Raw genomic sequence first — 13,878 nt, 5'->3', positions numbered from 1 at the left:
TCTATCCATCTGGATGGCTTGTAGGACTGAAGGAAGTGGTGCAACTCTGCAAGTGCAGAAGGAAACCAGAACAATACCAGGAACAACTTTGTGACACCCTGCCATGAAGACAGCCCTGCTGCAACCCCAAAGGCTATCATGTTCCATCTTAGTGCTTCAAAATTATCTTTGTTTGTGAAGGTGTCTTCTCTATATCTGCCCCTTAGTTTTGCAAGGTACTTTAACATGTTAGGTAGGAGACACACATATGTGATTTCCACAGAATGGACTTCAGTGCAAAGGCTGCTGGGGACCAAAGGAGAAATCAGAGTTAAGATCAAGTTAATGATCTTGGCACCACTGAAAAAACAGTTTCCAGACCAAATTCCTGGCAGTTTTAGTTAGTTTTAGTTCCCCTGCTCCCTCCCTTATCCCAGACCCCTCATCACCAGCAGTGCATGAGATGAGCATTAGTTCACACTTGGGTTCACAGCATGGTTTCCCTTGAGACATAACCCAGCTACATTTATGGGAGGGTTTATTTCAGCGGCTGCTTCCCAGTGACAGAACAGATGAGGCAGCACTATCTTCCCTCCCATACATTCCCTACACTTATGTCAGTGAGTTCTGCAACCTGAAATCCTTCCCCAGCATTGCAACCCAAACCCTTGAATTGAGCTCAGGAAATAAGGATGCAAATCACAGAATCATAGAATTATTTGAGTTGGTGGGGACCCTGAAATGTCATCTAGCCCAACTCCCCTACAATGAACAGGGCCATCTACAACTAGAACAGGTTGCTCAGAGCCTGATCCCACCTGACTTTGAATGCCCCAAGGATGGGGCATTCTCTCAGGACAACCTGTTCCAGTGTTTTACTGCCCTTATCAGAAAAAATCTTTTTCCTTATGTACAATCTAAATCTCCTCTGTTTTAGTTTTAAACTATTTCCCTTTGCCCAATCATAACAGACCTTCCTAAACAGTTTATACCTTTCTTTTTCTTACATTCCCTCTTTAGATACTGAAAATCTGCGATCAGCTCTCATTGGAGTTTTTCTCCAAACTGAACAGTCCCAGCTCACTCAGACTGTCCTCAAAGGGGAGGTGTTCTATCCCTTGGATCCTCTTTGTGGCCCTCCTCAGGATGCACTCCAACAGGTCTGTGTATCTCCTGTATTGAAGACTTCACATCTGGATGCAGTACTCCAGGTGAGGTCTCAGCAGAGAAGAGGGGCAGGATCACCTCCCTCACCCTGCTGGCCACGCTTCTTTTGATGCAGTACAGGGCACTGTTGGCTTTCTGGGCTGCAAGGGCACACAGTTGGCTCATGTCCAGCTTGCCATCCACCATTATCCCCAGGTCCTTTTTGGCAGGGCAGGGTAGGCAAACATCTCCCAGCTTGTACTGATAGCAGGGGTTGCCACAACCCACGTGCAAGACCTTGCACTTGGCTTTGTTGAACCTCATGAGGTTCTCCTGGGCCCACTGCTTGAGTATGCCTAGGTCCCTCTGGATGGCAAAATACAAAAGACTGGTTGAACTTTGCAGTGCAAAATGCATTTGTGGATAAATACTTTTTTTTTTTTTTTTTTTTTTTTTTTTTTTTGCTTAGAATGAAAAATACTCATTTACATATTTAATTTTTGCTCCGAGGCACCTGAGGGTCCTACTGACATGGAGTCTACTGGGAAAGGCTATGATGGAAGGAATCAGTTTGTTTTATATGAAAGGTAATAGTATATTAACTAGTCATGAAAGGACTTTATGAGCACATGATTGAAAAATGTTTGAAAGGGCAGTAACTTGCAGAGGTAGCAGTCTCTGTACAACAACATCCTGAGACCTGAGGGGTTGTTTACTCTTCACTCTCTCTCAAATATATCTCAATATGAAATAGGAAAGGGAAGCTTTTCACTGAGAGGGTTATGAGAGCGGCACAGGCAGCAAGAGGAACTGGAGATGCCTCATCCCTGGAGGCATTCAAGGCTAGGTTGGATGAGGATCTGAGCCATCTAGGACTTCATTTGGTTGACAACCTTGCCCGCTGCAGGGAATTGTACCTGGATGATCTTTGAGGTCCATTTCAACCCAAGCCATTTTATGATTCCATGAGGAGATTTTTATCAGCAGCACAAGATAAAATGTCAGCCAAATCCACAATGCTCAGCTAGTGGATCAATGTATTTTAACCAACAAAGAAGGAATTAAAATTGTTGTGTGCATGTTCATTTTATGTTGTTCACTTCAGGATATATTTGTAATCAATATAGCAAACTTATAACAAACTTTAAAGTCACTGGGCATATAGAACTCATCACCTTCACTCTTTTCAGGAGAGGTAATCTGCTGTCCTCAGCTTCATCTCCTAACTCTGTTAGAGTTCAAAAATCCCTGCAGAGGGGGGGAGTGGGGGGGGGAGGACTGCAGAGAGAAGCCCAGCTCTCACTGTCTCTCCCAGCAATGCTTGATAAACACTCTGACATCATAAAACCAATGACAAAATCCAGTTACACTGGTGTGTCCACAAACTGCCATTCAGCCTTCCTGTAAGCACAGATAGGCAAACATTGATGTGTTATTTTAGGAGAGAAGGTTTAAAAATACTGGCGGGTGACTGCTAGAAAGGACCAGAGCTTTCCTCTGCCAGGAGACACACACAGAAATTGGAAGCTGAAGGCTTGGGCAGCACAAGAGCTCGATTGTATCAGTGCATCATAGCCCTGTGCTCATAAACAGCCCTATTAGTGACACGTAGGCACTTGTATTTAATTTCAAAATTGAGAATTTATGTATCTTTAATGCAATTAGTAGCAGTTTAGATGTGTTTTTTTCTTAAATAATTGATAAAACTGCTGGTGTTGTGGAGTGCAGCAAGATGACAGAACAGCCTGTTTGTCTCTGGTGTTTACTCACTCAGGACAGGGAAGGGTCTGAAGAAACATCTGGTGTCAGCTTTTTTCCACCGAGAAAAAAAATAAAAGGCTGTAAGTTTTTTAGCCAGAAAAGATGGTTTGTGAGTCATAAGCATTCCGCTAAAAATCGTAAGAGTTAGAGATTGAGTAGACCAACAGCGTTCATTCCTGCGTCATCCATAAATAAGAATGGGTTGTTCTTAGTCTTTTTTTTTTTTTTTTTTTTTTTTTTTTTTTTTTTTTTTTTTTTTTTTTTTTTTTTTTTTTTTTTTTTTTCGGCCTCAATCCTGAATGTCTTGATTTACATTTTCAGCTGGAAAAGAGGTGCAGAGGCCAGAGGGGAGAAGAGGGCGGGAGCCGCACTGGCTGCAACTGGGAGTTTACAGTGAGTGGAGAGTAATGAGGTGGCAGGGAAATTTCTTCCCCTCCAGCCTCCCTCTCCACCTCCTCATTATTTTTTTTCCACTTTGAAAGAGGATGAGGGTTTCAGAAAAGCAAGAGGGGGCTTTCCTTTTCCCTCTTGCTCCCCCCATGCTCTCTGCTCACTCTGAGGGGTTACCCACATCCTGGTGGGAGCTGAGGATAGGCACACAAAGCAGGGGAGGAGTATCCCAAACCCAACAGCCACACCATGTTTGGGGTACCCATCACCTCTTATTAAAGCCTTGGGGTAGTATGGTGTAATACACCCTAAAGCAGATTATTCATACCTATTTTTTATCAGACCAGTGGGGTGGCTGATATGAAAACCTATCTTGTGTTAAATGTCCTTCCCCCCAGGAATGAAACAGCCTTGCTGGGAAACCCTGTAATCTAAATACAAGCTTATTACTGTCCATCAAAGGGAGGATGTAAGCAGCACTTGTAAAAAGTTAATAACCTCCGTGGTGGGACATAGCAGTGCGAAGGGAAAGTGCTGAGTAACGGCCAGGGGAAGCCTTTCATCTCTGAGTGAGCTCAGAGAACGGGAAATGTGAAGTTCACTTCAACTGGTGACAGCTTTTTAATGCCTTTCAAAATTACTGTGGATAAACAAACAAGCAAAAAGATTCAAATCCTGCATTTCTGACATGAGGATTGGGCGATACTTCACGCAGCTCAGCATCCTCTGTGAGTTTACAGTGAGCAGAAATTAATGAGGTGGAAGGGAAATTTATTCCCTTCCCAGATTCACATGAACAAGTTCAGTTTTCAAGCTAAAAGTAAGCAACCAAGGTTGCTCGTCTTCCCTTAGCACAAACAAAAACTGTAAACACAGTGTTAGCGTTTGTCTCAAAAACTGGCAAGCAAAAAATAAGCCCTACATATTATCCTTTATATTTAATTCACTTTGGTGTTAAGAAAACCACATAAGTCTTGGCACTCAGTTGTTGACTTCTAAATTCTTGAAAGCTTTAGAATCTGATCTATGCATGGCCCCTGTACACATGCACCTATGCCATGCACAAATGGACCTCATTTATTTTAGTGCCAATCACGGCAGTGAAAGACTTTGACTTGATGTTAAAGAAAAGCAAACAGTGACCAGTGCTTGTGAAAGCACAAGCTGTGTCATAAAATGCACCCAACAAACCATTTACATTGCAAAAAGTTGCCCCAGCTCTTGTTTATATTGGAAGATAGATTAGCACATTTGTATCCTCTGGCTAGCAGATAGCATCAGCAGAAATCACTTGCTGCCCATCAGTGGCACCAGGAGAAGAGCACACTCTCAGAGATGAGGTATGCAGAAGAGTTTTTGTGCAAAGCACAGTTAAAACCTGTTTTAGATTACTGGGGAAAAAATGAAGTTAAAAGGTAATAATGGTAAAGATTTCCAAATTGTTGTGAATATTGTGTAGAATGCAATCTAAAACTCAGTGATGTGGTTTTGTTGTGCATCTGTATCTTGTTGCTTAACAGACACTGTAAAGAAGGTGTTAAATTGCTGTAAATCAGCATAAATCTGCTGAACAAGGTGTATTAATAGAAACTTAGAGTTCAAGCTTCTGATCTGTCCTCTTTATGGTTTCTTTGCATTCACTGATGAAAAGAATATTTAAAATTGCTGGATTAGTCCTGGTACAGCTGATTGATAGCCTGTTCCTACAGGCACCCCAAAATATTTCTACTGATGAATGCCTTGGTATACCTCATATGCTCAGGTTTAGACTCACTCTAATTGCAGGGCTAGAAAGGGCTTTGTCCCAGGCTGAAAGAGAACAGATAGGAAGGCAGTTTTTGTTTTCATGCATTTGTGCTCGATATCTAGGGAACATTTTGTACTTTTAAGCAGCCTGATCCAGGACACAGGTGATGTCTTTTCATTCTACTTTTCTTTTGTGGGGAAGTATTTTATGACTGTGGTGGACTGATGGGTCTGTCAACCACCTGCACTGTGCAGACTTGCTTATGATCATGGGCTAGGCTTAACAGTCCAAGCGGGTTTCTTCAGTTGCATATTTCCTAATTAAATATAACAGGGCAAAAACATACTCTTACCTTAAATACCTTAAATACCTGGCCCACAGTATGGACCAGCTCCACATCTCACACTGTGAATGGTATTCCGTATGTGTTACCCTAAGGAGAATACACAAGCTTGACACTGAGATAAGATGTGAGTGAATTTAGTGTACAAATTGGTCTTCACAAAATTTTTGCTGACCATGTAAAAAAAAAAAAAGAGGCACAAAAAATGCTCCACGAATACATGATTTTAAAGTTATACATCAAATTGATATCAGTGTCCATTCAGAGGCTGGGGAAAACTGAGGCTGTTCCTGTATTTCACAATTGGCTTCTGTCTCATATTGTGCCCTCAGACCAAAACACTTTCAAACTTTCAGTTTCCCACTCAAACCCTCCAGCCTGTGGTTGTCTCCAGGGAAAATAGAAACTTTCATTAAACACCAAGAGCCCCACTTCCAGCCTGGGCTATACATTGAAGCTTCCCCTTGAAGTGCCTGTTCCCACAGTGGGCCAGAGTGCTTCAGGGAGGTGTCAGTTGTCAGTAGCCAGTTGTCAGCATAATTCATGGCCTCGGGGGGAAATCTCAGTGTTGAGAAGCAGCAGTTCTCTCCAGTTTGGAGGAGGTCAGCCACATCAAAGCGGAGATGTGCGGCCTCTGAGAGGGAAGGAGTGGCTGCTGCTCTTGAAGTTGCCAGTTTTCCTTCTTCTGTATGGGCTGGGGATGTGTTTGAAGATCTGGGGAAAATCTGGGATCATTCAAGCTGGAGCTAAGGAACTAAAAAGAAAGTGCTCCAAGTGTGTTTGTTGGTTAGATTTGGATCAAACGGGTTAGAAATCAGAGAGAAGGAATATGGTGGGACATCCTGTTTGACATTGCTTTTGCACTGATACAGTGGAATTCCCTTCAACTTCTCATTTACAGTGGAGTAGATAAGAGAAGACCCACCCTACTGTTCCAGGAGTCCAACCCTGTGTCACTTGTGACTGCATGGATTTGCTAAGCACACCTCTTCCCCATTACTTACACTCAGGGAACATGGAAGTGAAAATAGCTTAATGATTTTTAAAAATGCATATATATTAATCTAAACAGATGTTTTATCAGGTGTCTGAAAGCAATCTTTACTAAAGAGGCTGCTGGAGTGACCAAACCTGTAACTGTTGAAGGAGTGAGCACAGTGAGTGATTTGATAACTTATTACCACAGAAACTGAAAGTTGCAGTATTTCATTCACTTCAAGTTTTAAAAGCCATTGATGTTTAAAATCACTACTCTTTTATGGCTGGAAAAGTGATCCTTATTCTTCCTCTTACATTAAAACATATATATATATATTCTATTTAAGTCTCTCTTACTAACTCTCTAGAGGCACATATCTACTTAAGTATTTTTAAACTAAAAAATGATTTCTGCCACAAGTTCACTCACTTTAAACTTTTCTGTCACGAAGAAAGGAGCTATCTGAAAACATCTCCCTGTTACTGAGTGAGCAAACAACAGAATGTGGTCCTGAGTCTGGAATTCTGCTCTGGCAAGTGGAGAAAAGGGTCTGAATATGGATGAAAACGAAAAGGTTAAAAAAAAAAAAAAAAAAAAAAAAAAAAAAAAAAGAGGGGGTGGGAGGGAGGGGGGTGAGAAATGTGGTTCAGAGTATTAAAATGGATTTTACATTTGATCATTTGATTTACATGGCAGTCATGGTCCATTTCAAGCTATGTTGTTGTATGGCCTTAGGAATATATTTGTCTGACCATTATGTCTGAAGCTAGGTTTATGAGTGCAGCTGTAACAGTGAATGGACTGTAAATATAAATTGTTTTACTGCATAATACTGATACTGCTGCATGTTTGAGTGCAACCCATTGAGAGGTTAGCCCTCTGGCTGTCCTCCCCTGCTGTTCGTCCTGCTCTTGCTAGAGTTTCCCATGACTTCCCATCTCTTCCTTTCCCCACCTTTTCTATGCTTTCTGAGCACTCTCAAATGAAACTGAAGCATGTTCACCTGGTACAAACAGCTTAAAATAAGTTTCCCTGTCTTTAACTGTGGCTAACTGTGTGCAAGATGTAATTGCTCTGTAAGCAGGTGACACAAGAAGAGTACATGTGGGGCAGTCCAGGGTTTTGATCTGGAACATGCTGTGAAAAGGACATAGTGTGATGACATTTATCAGCACTGGGCATCTAGTTAGCAAATCTTTGAAATGAACAGGGTAAATAGCACCTCAAGCCTATTGTTTTAAGCAAAATTGAAACAAATGTATAAACCTGTTCTGCTTGCTCTATGTCTTTGCTTCAAGATACAAATAGCTGGGAAAATTTTACTGAAATCTGAGTACATAAGAGAAAATATAGTCCACGAAACTAATTGCAGGTGCCTTACACGGCACTTGGAAATGGTCTTGCAGCAAGTCCATTTTACCAGATGTACCACAGTGAGTTAAATGGAATAAGAAAGCAAGGTGCTATGCTACACCCTCTTCTTGGGTTCCCATGCCAAAAAGTCACCTGTGTATATACTTGCAGAAAGACAGTAAGAGGAACTCCAACTGAAATGGCCATGAGAGCAAAAGTGATTGAAGTCAAAGTTTTCTGAGTACGTCAAGAGCAAATAAAACTCATGGCACACTCTAAAATGTGTTAAGGGAGTCAGGATTTCTGGCTGTACCTGTTGTATTGCTGTTAGCCTATGGAACTGTCATTCCCACAAATTTCACGAGTATTAAGCTTGATTAAAAACAACTAAAGGAGTATTTAGCTCTCAAAGAATCCTTTCATTACTGAGAACACGGAGATGGTTGTTACTTTGACACTTGATGAAGTGCATGAAAGACAGTTGCTGAAATATGTTGCACTCTGGAGCACAGCTCAACTAACAGAAGTTAGTGAGGTTTTCTGAAACCTTGCCTCAACATCAAATCTAAAAAACACACTCTGCAAGTACCAATTGTATCTTGACTGAAAGTGTAAGAGGAAAAAGTAGGCTAAAAAAGACTGTAAAAAAAAGCCCCCACAGAAATTCTGCGTACCTTGGCAAAAATTATGTCAACTCTTCCAGCAGAGAAGTGGAAGTTTCCACTCTAAGTTCAAATGTTGGTACAGGAAGGTAAAAGAGCAAACAAAGGAATGAATTGCTCATAGTAAGCCTTTCACTAGAAAATAGTAAATAGATAAGATATAAGTATCATAAAGCAACACATTGTACAAATAGCAAGAAAGAAAATCTGTGGCAGAATCAGCACTTGAGAGTGTTTTTGTTTGTTTGTTTGTTTGTTTGTTTGTTGTTTTTTCTTTTGGTTTGTTTTTAAACAAATATGGAAAAATTTTTAAAAAAGTTCTTTCCTCAGACAAAACACACTTTGAATTTAGAGCAGTGGATACATTCAGTGCCTCCTCTGCCAGCCAGCACATGGGCTTAGGAACTCACCTAAGGTAGACTAGACTTTTATCTATGCAACAATGCACCAGAAACTTGTGGTAGTTTTACGTGTAGACGTAGTGGGAAAAGCCTACTTCTGAATGTAATACAAGTCAATTTAGGATTGAATTTTATGAAGTGAGTGGGCGGTGGTATGTGACAATTAGGTAATTGCCATTATCCCAGTGTCCCTGCAGACTTGGACTACACACATCTTGAATTAATCGAGACTCATGTCAGTCTAGAAAAAAAAGACTAAGGGAATCATCTGCTCTATCTTACAGATAAGCAAACTGATTCAGAGGCTTAACAACTACACAGAACCAACTTTTCATTTCTGTACAGTGCTTTCACAGAGGATGGAAAGTGCTCCAAACCACTTCAGACTGTGTTGTAGGAACCACTTTAGATTTCAGATTTATCCTATTATGCCTTCAGCTCTGGTAGCTCAAGCAGCTGAAACAGAAGTCTCACCAGGAAGAAGAGTTGAAACTTAAAATTCAGTTGCCACAGTAAATGTAAAGGGAAAGACTGTGATAAGTTTAAGTGTGTGAGAACTGACAGAGAAACCCTCAAAATCATTATTCACTTCCATCCTTTCAGATATGGTTGTGGTGTTTGCATTTGCCTGCATTTGGAAGCCTAGGCTGTTGCCAGGGGAGCAAATCAATGCTCAGGGGAAGGAGAAGAAGGCAAAGTTTACAGAGATGGAGGTAGCCTAGCTTATGCATTTTCTATTGTCTCCTATCTTATGTCTACAGTCTGATCCAGACAAAAAGACTGCTTGAAAAACTATGTATGCAAGTTAACATGGTCTTGGATGTTCACTGAGTTAACAAAACCTTCTGTGAACCAGTATTGAGTCTCTGGGACATCAGAGGCTCCAAAGGATTGGACTGGCAAACAAATAACATCATAAAAAGGGATATGGGAGAGGTAAGAAAGATTAACAATAATAAGTGGTGCAAACAATAAATGTGTCTCTACTGAGAACAAATCCTGTAAAGCTATTCAACAGATTGCTTATGTGTGAGAGTAGAAGAGGGAAAAGATGTAGACATGGTCATTCTAATTTTTATACAACTTTCAAGATGGTTTGCAGGACAATAATTTGAGTGAACTAAGGACCTTTGATCCAAAGCAAGTGGTTAGTTCAACCCTTATATGGCATATGGTTTGTGAAAATATGTGAGCAAAGTGTATATGATATCGGTTTTGAAAAAAGAGATTGCATTTCAAACTGGGTAAATGTCTTTACTGGGTTATAGTTAAGGTCTGCCTGGAATCCATTTGATATTTGTTTTTTGAAGACTTTTGAGGATCAGTCAAACAGTGCTTGAAATTTAATTCAAATGTCAGGACTCTGTAATGATGCCACAGAATTTGAATCTATCCTTACCGTCACTGAGCATGAGTGATGCTTGTCCACTCCTTTGTGAAACGTTTCACAGCTTTATAAAGTGTTCCTAAAATCCTAGAATTAATTTGGAGGAAACTTGATTTCACTGAACAATTACATGCACAAAATTTGTATACAAGGAGTTGCAAAAAGTCTTCAGATCTTGACGGCAAAAAAGTCTTTTGAGGAGTCTTGTTTTTACTAGTAGCATGTTTCAAAGTGCTTTTCAGAGGGCTCCAGACTTTTTTAAACAGTTTCTTATGTTTTTTTCTAAATGTTCAAGCATAGTTAGAAGTGAATTTAAGAAAGAAGAAACTCATCAGTGAAATTATAGCCATTAGAGATGCACTCTTCAGTGCTCTTCAATCTGTATTTAGCTTCTGAGTGGCAGTTACAAGGAAACTACGGAAGTTTCAAGTTCAGCTCTGCCTGCTGGTATTGTTTTTAAGTTATTTCCTCTGGCCACAAAAGCTTTTGAGAGTTCTTGGATCTGTGAGTTAGAAAGTATTCCTTTAGAGTACTCTCTACTCCTATCTGATTAATGTGGCATTCTTCCTTCTAGTGCTTATATGTTCCTGCTTATAATGAATTGTGGCTTGTCTGATTTTTTACTGCTTGTATGAACATGATATTGTAGGACATGTAATGGGTTGACATGCTTCTATTCTTGGATAGAGTCACTGTGGTGTAAGACTGACTCTCTTGGCTTTGATTCCAAAAAAATGTAGGCTCAAAAGAAAAAGAAAAAACAGCAGCAACAACAACAAAAAATGTAACAGATGCACCTGAGTAAACTTCCAGAAGTTGCATTGATCCAATTGATTAAAATAAATGACAGCATATACTAAATAAGCTAAGTGTAGGTAAGGCTTTAAAATATGCAGCCCCTCCCATTCTGAATTTTGGCAGCAGCAGTGAAGGATGATGCCAGCTGGATTACAATCTACCTGTATCAAGGCAAAGACAGTGTCTTCCTGATGTACCTGTAACTCTTGAAGAGTAAATATCTCTTTTGGCTGCTATTCTTGCTTCCACAACCAGGATCATATTAAGCACTAAATCATAGAATCATTAAGGTTGGAAAAGACCTCTAGGGTCATCTAGCCCAATTATCCTCCTACCACCAATATTTACTACTAAATCATGTTCCTTAGTACCATATCTACATTTTTCTTGAACATCTCTGGGATGTTCAAACAGCTATCCACCTGAATGTTCAGATATTTAATCTAAAGCTACCTATGATGAACATGGCTTACCTTAGCCTGACTGATCTCTTACTGAAGCAGGAGATGGTGCAAAGCATAAAATCACAGGTGTAAGAGTGTGAATATCTTGAATTTCTTAAATTCTTGAATTTTTAAATTGTTCTAAAGTTATTGGTACGTAAAGATAACATCCTAGTACACAGATTTGTCCCAGACAAGATATTTGAGTAATTTACCTTTCACAACCAAGTAAATGTAGCTCTCCTATTACACACTCCTAGAGCATAGTGTTTTGCTTCATAAATGACTCTAAAGAATGAGTCCTTTCTACTGATTTTTCGTGTACGTTCCTGCATCCCAATGACTTGGCCTGCTTACAGACAACAGAACAAATCAATACCAGATTATTTAAAATCCAGATCATTTGTAGATCTTCTCAAATTTTGGTTTACATCATTGTATTTAATGTAGTTGAGCCTAAAGGAAGTTTTTTTAAAAATTATTTTAGATGCAGAAGTACCTGAAAAACTCCAAAACAGAGTCACCACTAGAAACATGGCCTTGTCTGCCTTGGTAAACATCTGTTTGCTGTTAGACAGACATGTTTTAGGAAGCACAACTGTTCAGAGGAATACCTTCTCCATTCAAACTCTGGGGGCAATTCAATTAAAATGAGTGTTAACTACTGGAATTTATGGAGCACTTCCTGACTAATCTTATGAAACATGACATGGGTGGTTAAGACTTTAGTTTTATACCTGCCTGGCTGTGCTAATTTAAACAGAGATGTAACAAATTAGACTTGAGGAAGTGGCTGGAAAACAAAATGATGCAGGTGTTCTATGTGAGTTTCCCAGGGTTTGCTGACAAGCACGCAGTGCATCAACCAAAACTCACAGGCAGAAAACCACAAAGAGAGTAAGATTTTTCTTTTGTTTTATCATAAAGACTGATTAGAAAACTGTGCATAGTGCTGTGGGTATCAAAGTTGATGCCAAATATATTGCCAAATATTTCCATCATTGGTTAGGTGCTTCCAAAAAAAAACAAATGAAAGGTATGTAGTGATCGATTGTGTGCACAGAACGTTTCCAGAGATCAGTGCTATCCACAACACTTACCAATGTGCCACAGCAGTGTATTACTGAGGAGCGTATTTATGCTGACAGATTCTTTCCACCGCAATTACAGAAAGAATAATGGCTGAGAAACAACACCCATATGTCCCCATTAACTTTGCAATCTGTCTAATATGTCTCCTTACAAAGTCCTGGTCACATCTCAGATATTACAGCGATAACAGGATAGATTAAACAGACTTCAAAGCTGCAAGAGAAACATGAATTGGTTCCCAGCCATGATTAATTTGGCCAGAACCTCACAGACCTTTAGTTTAATTAAGAACATAAGGAGCGATCAAATCAGTGACAAAGCGAGAGAGTGGCTGAACTGCAGAAAACATGCACTACCCGACAGGTATCTATATTTGTATATACATGAGAGACCTGGATAGTACACTGCTGAGGGCATACGGTTTGTTCTTTCTCAGTGGAAGGATTTTAATCATGCTTTCAAGAAGCACTGATAATGATCTGACTGATAGCATCGCGTGTTAGTCCTGGAACTAAGACAAGCCAAATGGCCATCCATTAGTTACCAGAATTAAAGACTAATAAATACAAAAATTGTAAATAATGTATCTGGCAGCTCCCTTTGAGCATGCTTTCCTGTTGTAGAATGTGCAAAGCAGCCCGTTCATCGTGAGAAAAGCAGTGAACTGCTTCCAGTGGGCCAAGAGGTCCAAGTATGTACAATGGCAACTGCTCCTTGCATAATACAGGCTACATTCACACTCCCTTAAGTGGGGAGGAGGAAGGGAAGGGGGAGAGGAAGGGAAGGAAAGTCCCATGTGCCAATGCCCACAGGCATAGCAGTCAGAGCAATGTTCATCCACCACAGAGGGATGTGCCTTGAAGGGTGATAGCATATTTACAGCTGACATGTGCTGCTTTTAGTAGTGAAACATCCACTTATCCCTGCACAGAGGCAGGGCCAGATGTCCCGCCTGTACACCTGGCATGCACAGGAGTGCACAAACAGCACGTGCTGTTTTATTGCTTGGGTAATTAGTGTAAGAAACTTACGCATCTTCCAGACACTGAGGTTGTTTCACTGGGGCACACGCAGCCACTCAGCTTCTAGTTCCACCAAGGACAGCCTGGGAACATGGGTGGCAAAGTGAGGTGGCTGTTTGGGTCAGACCTGCACAGGGCCCCACATGAGGCGGAGAGGGGTACATCCTGGAGCATGTCTGCAGCCTGGTTCAGTTTGCTCTGCAGGAGCCCATTTGTGCTCCCATCTCATCCCAGGGCCTGTGGGATGGCAGCTCCTTACATCACGCTTGTGTTTGTGCGAGCACGTCCTGGGCTCTTAGTGCGTGAGAGGTAAACTGTGTTAGAAGTAAAACAAAGAGGTGTTACTAAATCACAGCAGAGCTGCCTTTATTTTGA

This window comes from Excalfactoria chinensis, chromosome 2, assembly GCF_039878825.1.
Source record: "Excalfactoria chinensis isolate bCotChi1 chromosome 2, bCotChi1.hap2, whole genome shotgun sequence".
In the NCBI taxonomy this organism is placed as follows: Eukaryota; Metazoa; Chordata; class Aves; order Galliformes; family Phasianidae; genus Excalfactoria; species Excalfactoria chinensis.
Note: the sequence above shows the minus strand (reverse complement) of the source record.